At 36.0% G+C, this 13,572-nt stretch overlaps 1 protein-coding gene across 10 annotated transcripts in view; it reads right to left on the reverse strand.

Moving 5' to 3' along the window:
* The window catches only part of EndoA (SH3 domain containing GRB2 like, endophilin-A), a 269,917-nt gene that overhangs the window by 34,970 nt on the left and 221,375 nt on the right, over positions 1 to 13,572 (reverse strand). The gene's annotated exons all lie outside the window — the stretch shown is intronic.

Below are 13,572 nucleotides of genomic sequence, written 5' to 3' on the forward strand. Positions count from 1 at the left end.
TAGGAAATGAGTTTTGAATAAAGATTATTTATTTCTGTATTTAAACACAGGGAGATGCAGAAACTTGCTATGACCTATTTTTCTATATCAAGTAGTGGATTAACATTTGGAATTTGAACTACATAAGTAGGGTGGCCACAGCTTTCGAAGTGAACAAAGTCAAGTTAGCCAAGCTTCAACTCGAAAAAACCTACTGCAAATATACTAAAAGTAGCTCATCAAAAGTCAGGTTTACACTGCAAACAAGCAACAACCTTGACTCCCCTACCCATCTACCCATCTTCAGTCTAGGTTCTGCTTCATTACGCAAACTTATGTTGACAACTATGCATGAAACGTCAATAAAAACACCTTCAAACAAAAATGGAGTGGGACAACATCTTATTGTTTAAGTTCCTGTCCTGCGTCTAAGTACACAAAATAGTATCTCATATCTAAATCTGATTTTCTGTACTTGATACACAGCTGTAATGACGTGTTTGTATCAAGCAGCTATCTTGTAAAAACTACTGAGAAGCAGCCTTTGAGTAAAGGAATTTATAATGCAAAAATGGGAACTAAAAATTGTATGAAATATCACATGATCATATGTTAAAATGATTCTACCAGCATCATTTACACAAAATACTAAACTTTCTGAAATCCCTACAAGCTAATTCTTGATCTGCCGGAACTGAAGATAAGGCAGAAACTTTACAAAAGCAATGTTTAGATTAGGAGCTCATGGGCTTACAAACCAAGACAATAAAGTTCAGTTTGTAGAACACCATCCAATAGTTCTCTGGTCCTTTACATGTACTTCTGATATGGAAAAGAAGTAATTCATCATGGTCATTGGGATTAAACAAAAGATTTCAGATGTCAGAACAAAAACATTCTTGATACATTCATTGATCTAGACAACATGCAAGACTAGTAACTAGACCGGCCTGTCTATTCCATAACGTTCTAATACGAGTAGTCTAAAATTGCTATTATGGTTAAGCATAATAAAACATAACCATACTAAATATCTCTTGTTAAAAGAACAACATTTGTGTTAAGATTCCCAAGTCCATTCTACAACAAGAAACTCAAAAGGATGACTCTGTCTTTGTAGCAATTGCTCTGAGGACATTATAGCAAAAGAATGGACAGGAAAAGCATTAGACTGCTTATACATCTAGAGACTAATGATCTAGAAAACCAGCTAAATGCATGTGGTATTTAACACAACCATTTAAAAAGGATGCACATAACCCAATTCCTTTTGGAAATATTTACCAATAATAATCCTTATACTATCAAAATACAAGCCAAATATACATGAGATCTGTAAACACACAAAACTTTTGTGACATGTGATGAGAAAACAGGGAAACGTAAAATTAGCCCAAAGTAAATTTTCTTCTGCTAAGTGCATCACAAGCTAATGTCTGAAAAATGTCAAGTCTCTCAGATGTGTTAATACGAGGAGGCTGTGACACAAAATTGAACCACCTTTCTTGCAATCTTAAGAGTGACATGCTGAATAGGTCTGGCAATCTACAGACTGACTAATGCAGATAACAACTCACATTTCTTTTTTTCTGTGTGATGGCTCAAAACCACAATCTATAATTCTTTATTTCATCAAAATGATGGTTTAATGCAGTCTTAAGTCCATAATGACTTTTTGAAGTGTTAATATAGAAAAAAGCAAGCCCTCTTGCAAATGATATTCATGTAATTTATTCCACTGACTGTTGATGTGCCATATAAGGAACAGGACTCATCTCCAGCTTAATTGCAAGTGTGCCATATATGATTTGGGGCATTCAAACAAGGTAGCACAATAAATGGCACATTAGCAAGTCAGGAAGTAACTACTGGTTACTCAAAGAAATGTTTCCACATCTTTTGCCCAAATCTTTTTCAATTCAGCCAGCCAGTAACCAAGACAATAAATACTGCACAGGATAGTTAATGTTTCTGCATTGTTCAGGCAGCAAAAAAATGTATATACATAATTTAATACCTGCCAATGAAAAAATTCATTGTCATTAATTAATACGTTAAAACTCACAGGATAAACAAAAAATTCTGGCTCTATATTTTGGCCCCATAACGTTAGACCCTCTTCTCTTTCCTCAGGAGGATTCTAGGCCACAAAAGTTTTATGCTCCTTGATTGTGTCATTATAAAATTGGTATATTACCGATACTACCTGCCTCAGTATTGGGAGGGTTAATGCAGCTGTGTAGTAAGCCAGCACTTCTGTGGTTGTCAAGTTGCACTCCTCTGACCCAGGTTACTGTTCTTTCTGCCTCACTCACATGTGGACTGCTGGCATTCTGTCCACAAACATACAATCTCTCCTTGTCACACCTGACAGTAGATAACTCACCCAACTTTTTCTTCTTAACTCTATATTTTCCTGTGGTAAATGCTCTACACTAACCCTGCCTTTTGGCAAAATGGTAGGATCAATAATGGCAACTGCAGATGAAAAGTAGAGGAAATATGATAGAAAGAAAGAAGAAATTCATCCCAGCTCCTATATGCTTGCAGAACTGACTCTTAGAAGTAAAAAGGCTGTAAGACAATCAGGAAAGATGAAAAAAAGGAGATTCCACTTTTCTCAAAAATTCTTACTAAATGATTTTCCTGTACACTTTCCTAAAGAACCAGAGCAATCAAGAGACATGAATCCACAAGCTGAACAATCAGAAAAGAATCAAGAGGTGCCTTCTTGAATAATATGTTATTTGTTTGATGTGCCAACATAATTTCCTTTATAAATAATTTTCCTTCATTTAGTTTCCAACAAAAAAGTCTCTGAACAAAATTACATATGGTTGTCAACTCAGCTAGGCTTTGTGAGGTAAAAATCTGGCTAAACAGATATAGGGATAAGTGCATGTTTGCAAATGTGACTGACTCCTGACTAATTACTCTTGTTGTTAGTAGCATATGACTTGCACTTAGCTCGCTCAAATCTATTTGAGTAAATTCTGGCCGGGCGAAGTTGTGGTTACTCTCATTAGACGTCTAAAAATTGTTAATCTCCTATATCACATATAGTCTGTTTCCAGTTAATGTCTCTGTAACTGTGTTAGGGTACAGAAATGTAGAATGATTTTATTTCTTCTGTACATACTAAAGTGTTCTGAGCTGGTTAAAAGATAACTGAGTATCATCTATTCATTTGATGGTCCTTATTATTTTTTATGATGTTCATTAGCCCAATGAGTCTATTTCTACATTAAATATGCTTAAATTTACCATCAAAGCATAATTCTATGTGTAAATCAGTAAATGAAGGCATTACAATAAATGCATTACTTTTAAATCTAATTCTGCATTTCTAACTGAATTCAAATACACTTATCACTTCAATAACATAAATGGTATTCTACTAAAGTGAAAATGAATATCATGACAGCTTCCTAAGGAACATGAGGAAACACACAGCAATATGCCAAGCACAAGTACAATGGCCCTAGTGATACATGAGCTTCATTTCCTTTTTTAATGATAGAAACTCAGTCTTTCAAGTGTGAATGATAAAAAAATTTAATCTATGGAAAAAATAAAACTAATTTGTTCATGATTCCAATACTATACATAAATCAACACTATTAGGGATCACTGCAGCTCTAATATGAGAGAGCACAGTTTACTTATATCCATACCTTTCTTTTCTTTTAATTTTGATAATCAATCTAATCTGAGATTAACACACTATGCCACCATCATCAACTACTTCACTTCCCTAACAAATTTTAGTAAGCAGACCCTGTACAATTAAGCCTCTGGTTTTGAGGGCCATGGAGAACTATATGTTAGTCAGTAGCTTCTGCATAACCAAATGGTTGGGTAACTAGCAGGGATAACTAAAATTTGGTCAGATGGCAGCAAGCTTGGGTAATACGGTTCAAGGTAACCAATAATATGCAAGAACCAGCTCTTCTAAACCAGGGTTCATGTGTTGCTGATAGCCAGATCATGTACTGTTCACATTTGCAGTAACAGATGATAACTCACATGATGTGATGATCTTGAATAAGGCAGTAGTTGAACTCAAATGGCAAAGGAATAGTACCAACTTGTTCTAGAATTTTCACACCATGGCTTGCAGCCTACCAGTAAGTGGCTGAGGACAGACAGCAGCATGTAATTTAACTTGACAAATTTTGGCAGTTCAACTGTTTTGCCAGATTTGTCTGGTCCAATTGCTTTTTAAATAACAGTACAGGAAATCTGTTCTGAAGGCCAAATACAATTGAAATTGTAGTGAGCAGCTTCTCGATAACCAAAGCACTGACTAGATAGTTACAGGCAACAATTTTGGAGAAATGGTGCCATGCAGGAAATCTTTGTAAACAGTCCTGGAATAATTACGATTGGGCGGCTGTATTTGCAATGCTAAAACTATGATGAAAAAATTGTATACAAGCATGTAACAAACATTAGTTATCTGATACAAACGTTCTTTGTAAACAATCAGTATCTTGATACGAAGAACCTTTTGATCAATATGTCCTGTGTAACCCAAATGCTAGTTCACTTAGATTTCTGTAACTAGTTTCTATGTCATAATCATCATTGCGAGTTAAAAAATACATAAATAAAACTGTAATAAAGAAATGTACTTGAATGTGATCTGGGATGGAGTAAACAAGGTAGTTAACATTCAGGCTTTGGCATACAGCTCAATGAATCATCATATCTCATGCTGTGACCCACCACCGGCACAAAACCTCTAATTTCTTAAAAGTTCTTGACTACAGATTTAACCGAGGTTACCCAGAGAAGAATATGCTAATACTAGAACAATACTATACGAATTGTAACATGTGGAGTAGTTAATATATTTCACTAATGGTCAATGATATTGGTAAATTATTGGTGATATACAGAGTTTTTGTTTTGTGTGTTTTTAAACTATATGTACATATCACAGCTTTTTCAACATTCTATTTATTTACAGCAACTTAACATAAACTTATGCAACTGTCAATAAGGAAAATTTGGTATCTAATGTATTTGCTGCAATCTGACTCAATCCGATTCTTTTTACCTCAAATGATGTCATGTGTAACACATGACATTCTATCTAACTTATCAAATACTTAAACAAATGGTAGCAATATCTAAAGGAATGTGTTCTAATTAGTTTATGCATACAATATCTTTTGATTTGAGACTTTTTCTTAGACACATACATACTGTGGTATACAATGCCATTACATTTTGCCACAATCAGCAGCTATATGACCAATAATAATACGTAATCGGTGCATTATATACGACAGCTAGAAAAAGGATGCGAGTGAATACTGCCTTTCTTCGTCTGTTCCAGGTGCTAACACACAAAAGCAGTAAATGGTAATCAAGTACGAAAAACTAAGCAAAATGCCTATGTCTCGTGTGACTGGCTGCAGAATCTCTGAACTCATGAGTGAGATACAGTAAGGCGTCTGTGACACAAATAGATAGTTATATCCCCCAGATATATTGGCACTAAGCTCAAGTGAATTCTCAAAACTAGTTCTCATGTGGGTAGGTTGGCAACTGTGTATATCCACAGCTCATATGTTCCTTTGTACAGAAAAAAACAATGTCTCCCACATCAAACTCATTTCTCCACTTGTCATGTGCTTGGATGCACAATGCTATAATCATGAAGTAAGATAGTTAAAATAAGACAAGGCAGTAACTAATTTGTTCTGAGATAAAAAATATTTTGATAATCCAGGGGACTAATCATCATGAACATTTACTCCAATATCTGGTTTACTGGTCCATATCATTATTTGTCACATCTGACACAAAATATTCATCTGACAATACATAACCAAAGTACCTACAACAAACTGAACAAAGTGCCTGTGAAACTGATATCAAGTATTCTCTGTCTTTAAAAGTCAAGCTCCTGGAGTATAAGTATAATACTCACGATAACAATTAAACAGTGTAAATTCCTTTCACTTCTGAAGTGTGTTTCAAGGCTCTCTGCTCTGAACTGATCATTCAACTCAATCAATGAAAACTCCATTGTCTAATATGCTGGGTAGAGGGTAAATACTGGCTATTCATAGATTCACTTTATGAGGGTTTTTAACAAAACTTATCATTTACACATATATCTTATGAACTGCAGCAGTGAACCTGCAGTAAAACTACCAGTAAATCAAAATGATAATCATTTATGTGAGGGTTTCTCATTCACAGCAGTAGCTCACAGTGATAGCTACTAGGACAAATAATTAAAGTCACTGTGACCTCTAACTCGGACTGGAATTGAGTACCAGTATCTATCTCATTCATTTACGTAATGTCTACATATCTGTGGTGGCCAGTTGGTCTGGACCCCTGATGTTACATCAGAACCATGAGGACTGGATGAAGATGCAGAATTCACTACAGGAAAATCAGTAATGCAAGAACGCACTTGTTCAGCTTAATCACTGAGAGCCACTCCTTGCAGACTGCTGCAATACTTGTGCATTAAAGTTTTCTGGTGTTATAATAACCTGAATGCTCTAGATCAACCTCAGGGGTGCATGGCTGCTGCAACTCTAATCACATTATCACTATATAATATGCCTTCTACTGCATCAACTTTAACATGAAGTTCATCATTCATTCTGTTCCACACGAATTCAGAAGCAAAACTTTGGTGTGCACAATCCACTGCAGTATTTGAATTCATCGAGGTTTCTGCTAACTGGACAATGAAATAATCATAGGCTATCTTAGTATACTGCAAAACCTTTATGATTATATACTGATAATCAGGACGAATGAAACTATAAGTTGTATGCTCTTGACATTAGTAATGAGTTTGCGATCATACTTTATTATCTTAAGAATGTACCTATTCCTCTTCCTATCAGAATAATAATTCTTTCTCTCTTAACAACAGAGGTCGTCTTCCTTAATCTTATAAGAAGAGAGGTGATGCATTGCCAGACACTCAAGAGAAAAGCCATCTCCATGAGCTAACAGGGGTTTAACCTGAGAATACAACAGCTAGTTTCATGACCAGCTCAATTTGCAACAGTTAGTCTTGGTTAACTCTACGTAGTAAAGTCACTAGTAATATGGGAAGGGGCAATAATTTTGTTCTTTTCTTGTAGTCTAGTGTACACATAATGGCTATCTAGCTGCTAATAATAACAACCCTAAATGGCAAAGTGTTAACCAAAGCTTGTGTCAAGTAAGAATAATACGATGTTTCTCTTTATTCAGAAAAAATAACCTTTTTACTCTACTTGCCTATTCATATTTGTCAGTTACATAGACAAAATTTTTCCATAATTCTAATATTTCACTTAAAACACATCACTGTATTCCATAGTACTGCTTCCATATTTAATTCTAAAATCTAATCTCAATGAAATTACTAAACATATTTTGAATGAGAGTAAATGAAATTAGATCTAGTTCTAAAGCTAAGCACTATACTGCAGGCAATATGATAAGATCTAAAAAACAGCTCTTCACTATGCAGCTGAGCTCTGTGAATCAGGCATGGGCTACTATGCATATTGAAGCAGAGAAGGAAAAGGCTTAGGTGTCTACATAATCTCCAATAAGTTAAATGATATAAAGTGCTGAGGGTCTTTTTAACAAAAAGGAGATGTGATTGGATCAGTGCCAAGACAGTCACAAACACTTCTGATTCTTTATCTGCACAAACCTCTTTGACCTTTTTTCTTTCATAAACAATACAGCATAAACAGTTTTCAGTGACTCTCCAAATAACTAACAACAAGAACATTATACCAAAGAGGAACAACTTGAGATAAAATATAGAAAGACATACATATGTACATATCTAAATGTCCTAATGCATGAAAATGTGTCTACACCTACATAAGGGTACTGGATAGCCCCTTTTACACTATTCTCCTCCTCGTAACTTTAACTACATGATCAGTGCAATGGAGGAAGTATCTGATACACTATTTCACTCTCATTTTACTCATTTCCACTTTCTTTCATATGATCTTATGAAATATTCAAAGCGTACAGCACCCAGTACTCAGCATCATTGGGGGCTGAAAATCTCTAAACCTCCTGCTGACTCTGCTGGCAATGAAAGGCTAGAATAAAACTGGAGCAGTACTAGCTCCACCCATGTAAGAAAATCACATAAGATCTGCCTCTTTATTTACTTCATTCATCATTTGTGAGCTTGAGTTTTTGTTTGTATAGCACTACCTGGCTATGTTTTCTCTTACTTCTTTCAAGATGAGACAATCATCCAGTTATGTTTTGAATGGATATTTTGTTATCTCAATCCATAATCTGTATCACCTTTTCCATCTTCAGTGTTTATTATAAGCCTATTGTAACATACATACACAGGTTACATGCTTTATGAACATCCAAACTTTGATTCTGTCTAGCTCTGGATATGCCTCTCAACTTCTACTTCCTGTATTTTCCTTTGCTTTACCTACTCTTCTAAGTATTGTACAGGCTTCCCTTCATTCTTGAATTACCGCATCTTCTGCAGGCCGTGCTCTTCTCTCACACCTCTTACTAAGATTTCAATGCAGGGCACCTTAATGTACACCAAGTAGAGTGACTGAGTTCTTCCCACAGAGATTATGGGGGAAATGAGGTCTTCTCCTTTTCTGTTCTTAACAATCTGAAATGACTAACTGATGTGCCTCGTTGTCATGACCAAAGTTTTCACACTGTCTCTTTTTCATTTCTCAGTCTCCATGTTGCTCTCATATCACAGCATCTAAGCTACGATCTGATTACAGTAATGTAACTATCACCTCTCTTCTGATTTCCTCTTCTCCCATCCCCTCCTCTAAATACCAACTTTGGTAGTTTAGGAAAGTAGCTCAATGGACTATCTTGTGAAATTTCTTTTTAAACTTCCCTTGGGGGAGTTATTTCCTCCTTGAGTGGTCTTTCTCTGTGTATATACTGCATAATAGAGGTCTATGCATTTTTTCTGACGGCTCCAGCCATTGACAAAAGTCCTCAGCAAAGCCAGATTTATGAGAGATTGAGAACACGAAAGGTTTTCAAGTGGAAACTAACTGTTTTTTTTAAAAGCTGTCAGAAAAAAACATATTTACATATGGAAAAAGCATTGTATGAAAAAATTGTGAGGATAGGAAACAAAAGTGAGGAGGAGAGATGTATATATTCTGGGAGATGTTATGACCAGCCAAGTAGCTTAGATCAAGTAAGAGAGAAAGTAAGACAAACAATCTTGACAGGGGTAGGATGGTTCCAAACACCACTTTGGCACTTCTACATTGATATGGTAGAACATTCCTCAGTAGTTACTGTCAACAACTTACTTTCAGCATTGAATCTGTCTTTCCTTCAAATCCATACTCTAACTGCTCTTATTCTGGATCCATACTGACCCATGACTGGATGTGTTTAGCACAGAAACATTTCACACAAGTTGACTATGTCATTATTTCTACTATGAAGCTTTGCTAATCTGTCAATACTATGGTAAAAGAAATCATTCATGTGAAGAAAGTATGTTGACTTCTCTTTTTGATTGGTCTATCTAGTCATTAACTAAAATCTCTTAAAGTTTCTGGAAATCCACAGTTCCACCTTCTTGTCTCTGGTTACATAATGAGTACCTTTTCAACTGAAAAAGCCACACGCTATGGTTTTTTGTTTTATTCTCATTCTAATCTTATCATTCCTACACCCCATCTTCTGATTTCTATTTCACTCGTGCTGTGATTCATTCTATATTCTCTTACCACAAGCAACAGTGTGCACTTTTCTCTTTAAAGACTAGTGGCACATGCAGGCCAGATGGTAGTCCTCCTCGTGTCCTATAATGGAGTGGTTCTCCGAGCCTCAAAAAGCATTTGCTTGTCTACTTTGTTTCTGTCCTCAGACCAAGACTCTTCCTTCCTTGCGAAAGTAAGCATTGGTTTAGACCATCCAAACGAAGGAGTACTGCTAAGATCTCCCTAATCATCATATTATGGCTCTAGCTTTCTCTGTTTCAAAAGTCTATGAATTTTCTCAATTCTAATCTCATACACCTTGGGTTATATAGTTTTCTCTCATACAACAAGTAAAGTTTTTGTTAACTTGAGCTCTACTGGTGGTAATCCTACACCACGTATATCTGGCCTCATCTCATGGGACATTGGGAAATCTTATGTTGTGGTCCATGATACCAACTTCTAACAAGGTTTGGGATCTCTCTGATTTCTAATCTTTTATCCTTATCTTCTCCTTGCTCGTTACATTAACATCCAGTTTTCCTTTCAATCAGTTAGTTTTTGTAACAGTTGAATGTCTGACCTCTCCTTACATTGTTATCAACAGTAGTAATCCTCATGATTCTACTATGTCTTTCACACTCTTCCTTCTCAATCAATGATTTTTTTCTCAAAGGTAATCCTATTCATCTCTTTACCAATGACAGAAATGTAAATTTCTCAGCTTCCTTTGAAAATCAGCCTTCATTGCTAGTGCAAACTTCTTTCTACTCTTTCCCTCATCTTGGACCTGAACAACATCAGTCAATGGTGTGCACATGTTCTACTTAAATTCAGGTCCTCCAAAACAAAAACTACTTTCTTCTTCTCTTAAAGGTGCTTCTAAATATGTTATTTTCGTGAAAGATCCTGTTTTCAATTCTTTGACTTTATTAACATACTTTAGCCTCTAATCTGCCTTAAAATATATTATACAGGTAGAATATAAAAAATTCATAATTCTAAAGACCAAGCAATGTGCAGATTATGGATTATTATGGATGTTATGCATATGGGCCACAGATTACGGTCTAAATGTACTGAAACCTTATATACATTTCACATGTATTTGCCATTTCCCATAACGGTGAGGTAGCACCAGAAACAGATGACTTAATGACCTCATTTACTCACACCCACTCTTTAAATGTCATGTATAATTCACCAACCCCAGAGCCTTCTATCAACAACCAGACCCAACAGACTTTTCTGTCGTTTCCCTAAGGGCTTAATACGTCCCAGTTCAGCCCAATGACAGCACTCTGTCCCCTGTATAACACGCTACTCCAATTTTCTTTATCCCTTGCATGTCGCACATCCTCCTGTATGTTCAAACCCTAAATCTTCAGAGGTTCTATCACTTCATCCTCCCCCTCCTGCTTGGTTTTCTCTTTTCCTTGTTCCCTACACTTCTGACAAGTATTCCCTCTCCGTCATCCTCTCAATGAGTATAAACCATTTCAGCACACAATCCTTGGCTCTCTATTACTACCACATCTCCCTCTTAATATATCATTTCTTAATCAATTAACCCTACTTGCACCACATATCTGTCTCAAATATTTAATTTCCAACTCATCCACCTACCATCTTCTTTACATTTTTGTCTAAGGCTCATGCCTCACATCCATAAAGCACAGACAGGACTATAACATCAGATGTCCCCATTTACGCAGGATATATGTCATACATACACACACACACACACATGCATGTGTGTGTGGAGCATAGCTGTGGGTGAAGGGCTCTGATTCTGGGGCATTATACATGACAAAAAGAGAGTGGATGATGCCATTTCTTTGACTGTTCCTGGTGCTACTTTGCTAATGTAGGAAATGACAAACATGTATGAAAGAAAGATATATATTTCATACTTGATTGCCGTTTCTTGAATTAGTGAGGTTGTGCTAGGAACAGACAAAGAAATGCAGTATTCACTGTCATTCATCCTCTCTCTTTCCCTCTGTATCTAAATGTACATATATATGGTACAGCACATGACTTTTCCAACAGCAATACTTTCATAGGAGACTGCAGCCAAATGAAATATAATCTTTAAAAAAGGCACTTGAATAACTAGTCTAGGTTTGTAATTTTCTTGAGTTTGTGCTTCAGTATTCACTATCAAATGGTAAATCCTACAATCAGAAAGCAATATCAATACACATATTACATGAAGTCTACTGTTAACAGTATCACATACAACAGGTAAAACTGTTCAAAGTTTAAATTACAACACACTTAACCAAAATTTCACTTCTTTCTCAGCTTGTTCAGCAATCAACAAGTTATAATAACATCATAAGTTTTTTATACTTCACTGCCCTTCCCACTTCTGTGAGGTACCATAAGAAGTAGGAGAAAAATGGTTTCACCTGCCCACATCCAGTCTCTAGCTGTCATGAATAATGTACTGAAATCAAAGCCTATTGCCATATAAAAAGTTAATCACATTTCTAAATGTGAATATCTGGATTTCAATGCTAAATTCTAATATCTAACTTTTCCATAACCTCCTTTCAGATAGGCACTTCCAGTGTCACTTTGCACAAAAGTCTCAATAACTTTAAATATACCTTTTCATTCACAAAACAGCAAATTCAAGTTGAACTTGCCATGATCCTACCACAAAAATGTAACATGACAATACTGCGAGCGGTTATGACGTCCTCTTACATTCTACGACAAAATACGCACAGATCAATACTCTGTTATCCATCAGTGTGTTAATCATGTCTCTTAATTCTTGTGAATCATATTTTGTCTTTTCAATCTAAGGAAAGTAATAACTAAGCATAACAAAAACTAAGACACCAAGAAGGTAAATACTGCAAAGAAAGAAGACTATTACAACAATAAATTTAGATTCAATTACACCTGACAAAATTCATTCCAACAAAGCTTCAATGAGGCTCCAGGTAATCATCTCATTCAAAAGAGTGAGAAAGTATGGGTATCCCAAGAAGCTGCACTGCAACGTAACTGATGAACTGCAGTTCATTAAAAAACAATAACATTAATGATAATAAAAAAAAACACTGAAAGATTCCTGTAAAATATGGAAGACAAAGAAAACATACTAGTTCTAAAGATTAGACTTTGGGGAAAAAGACAAGTGTAAATTGTAAAATATAAACAAGTGGAACCACTAGGAGAACGCTGTCAATTACTGCTTGTTTTTCACCTTAAATTCAACTCACTACTGCATGGATTCAGTAAATCAATGAGGCTGGGGATCCTGGTTATACAGAGTTAGTTCACACGAAAAGTACATGTGTTCATTTGATCCACCCCACATAGATGGTATATGAGTTATGGATTACAGACACATGTACAAATATATCTTTTTTATACATATTCACCTTTTCCTGCATTAGTGAGATAGCATTAAGAACAGAGGACTGAGCCTTAAGAGGGCCTTCTCTGTTCCCTCTTTTGGAAAATCAAAAAACGGGAAGGAGAATTTCCAGCCCCCTGCTCCCTGCCCTTTCAGTCGCCTTCTACGACATGCAGGGAATACATGGGAAGTATTCTTTCTCCCTTATCGTCAGGGGAGAGAGAAGGGAACAGAGAAGGGGGCCATGTGAGGATATTCCCTCAAAGGCCCGGTTCTCTGCTCTCAACGCTACCTCGCAAATGCGGGAGACAGCAAAAAAAAGAAAATATATATATATATATATATATTGCTCCAATGTGAGACGAAGGGTATTCAATTACATAATATTTATATATATATACCATCCCTGGGGATGGGGGGAAAGAACACTTCCCACGTATTCCCTGCCTGTCGTAGAAGGCGACTAAAAGGGGAGGGAGCGGGTGGCTGGAAATCCTCCCC

This window comes from Panulirus ornatus, chromosome 5 (genome assembly GCF_036320965.1).
Source record: "Panulirus ornatus isolate Po-2019 chromosome 5, ASM3632096v1, whole genome shotgun sequence".
NCBI lineage: Eukaryota > Metazoa > Arthropoda > Malacostraca > Decapoda > Palinuridae > Panulirus > Panulirus ornatus.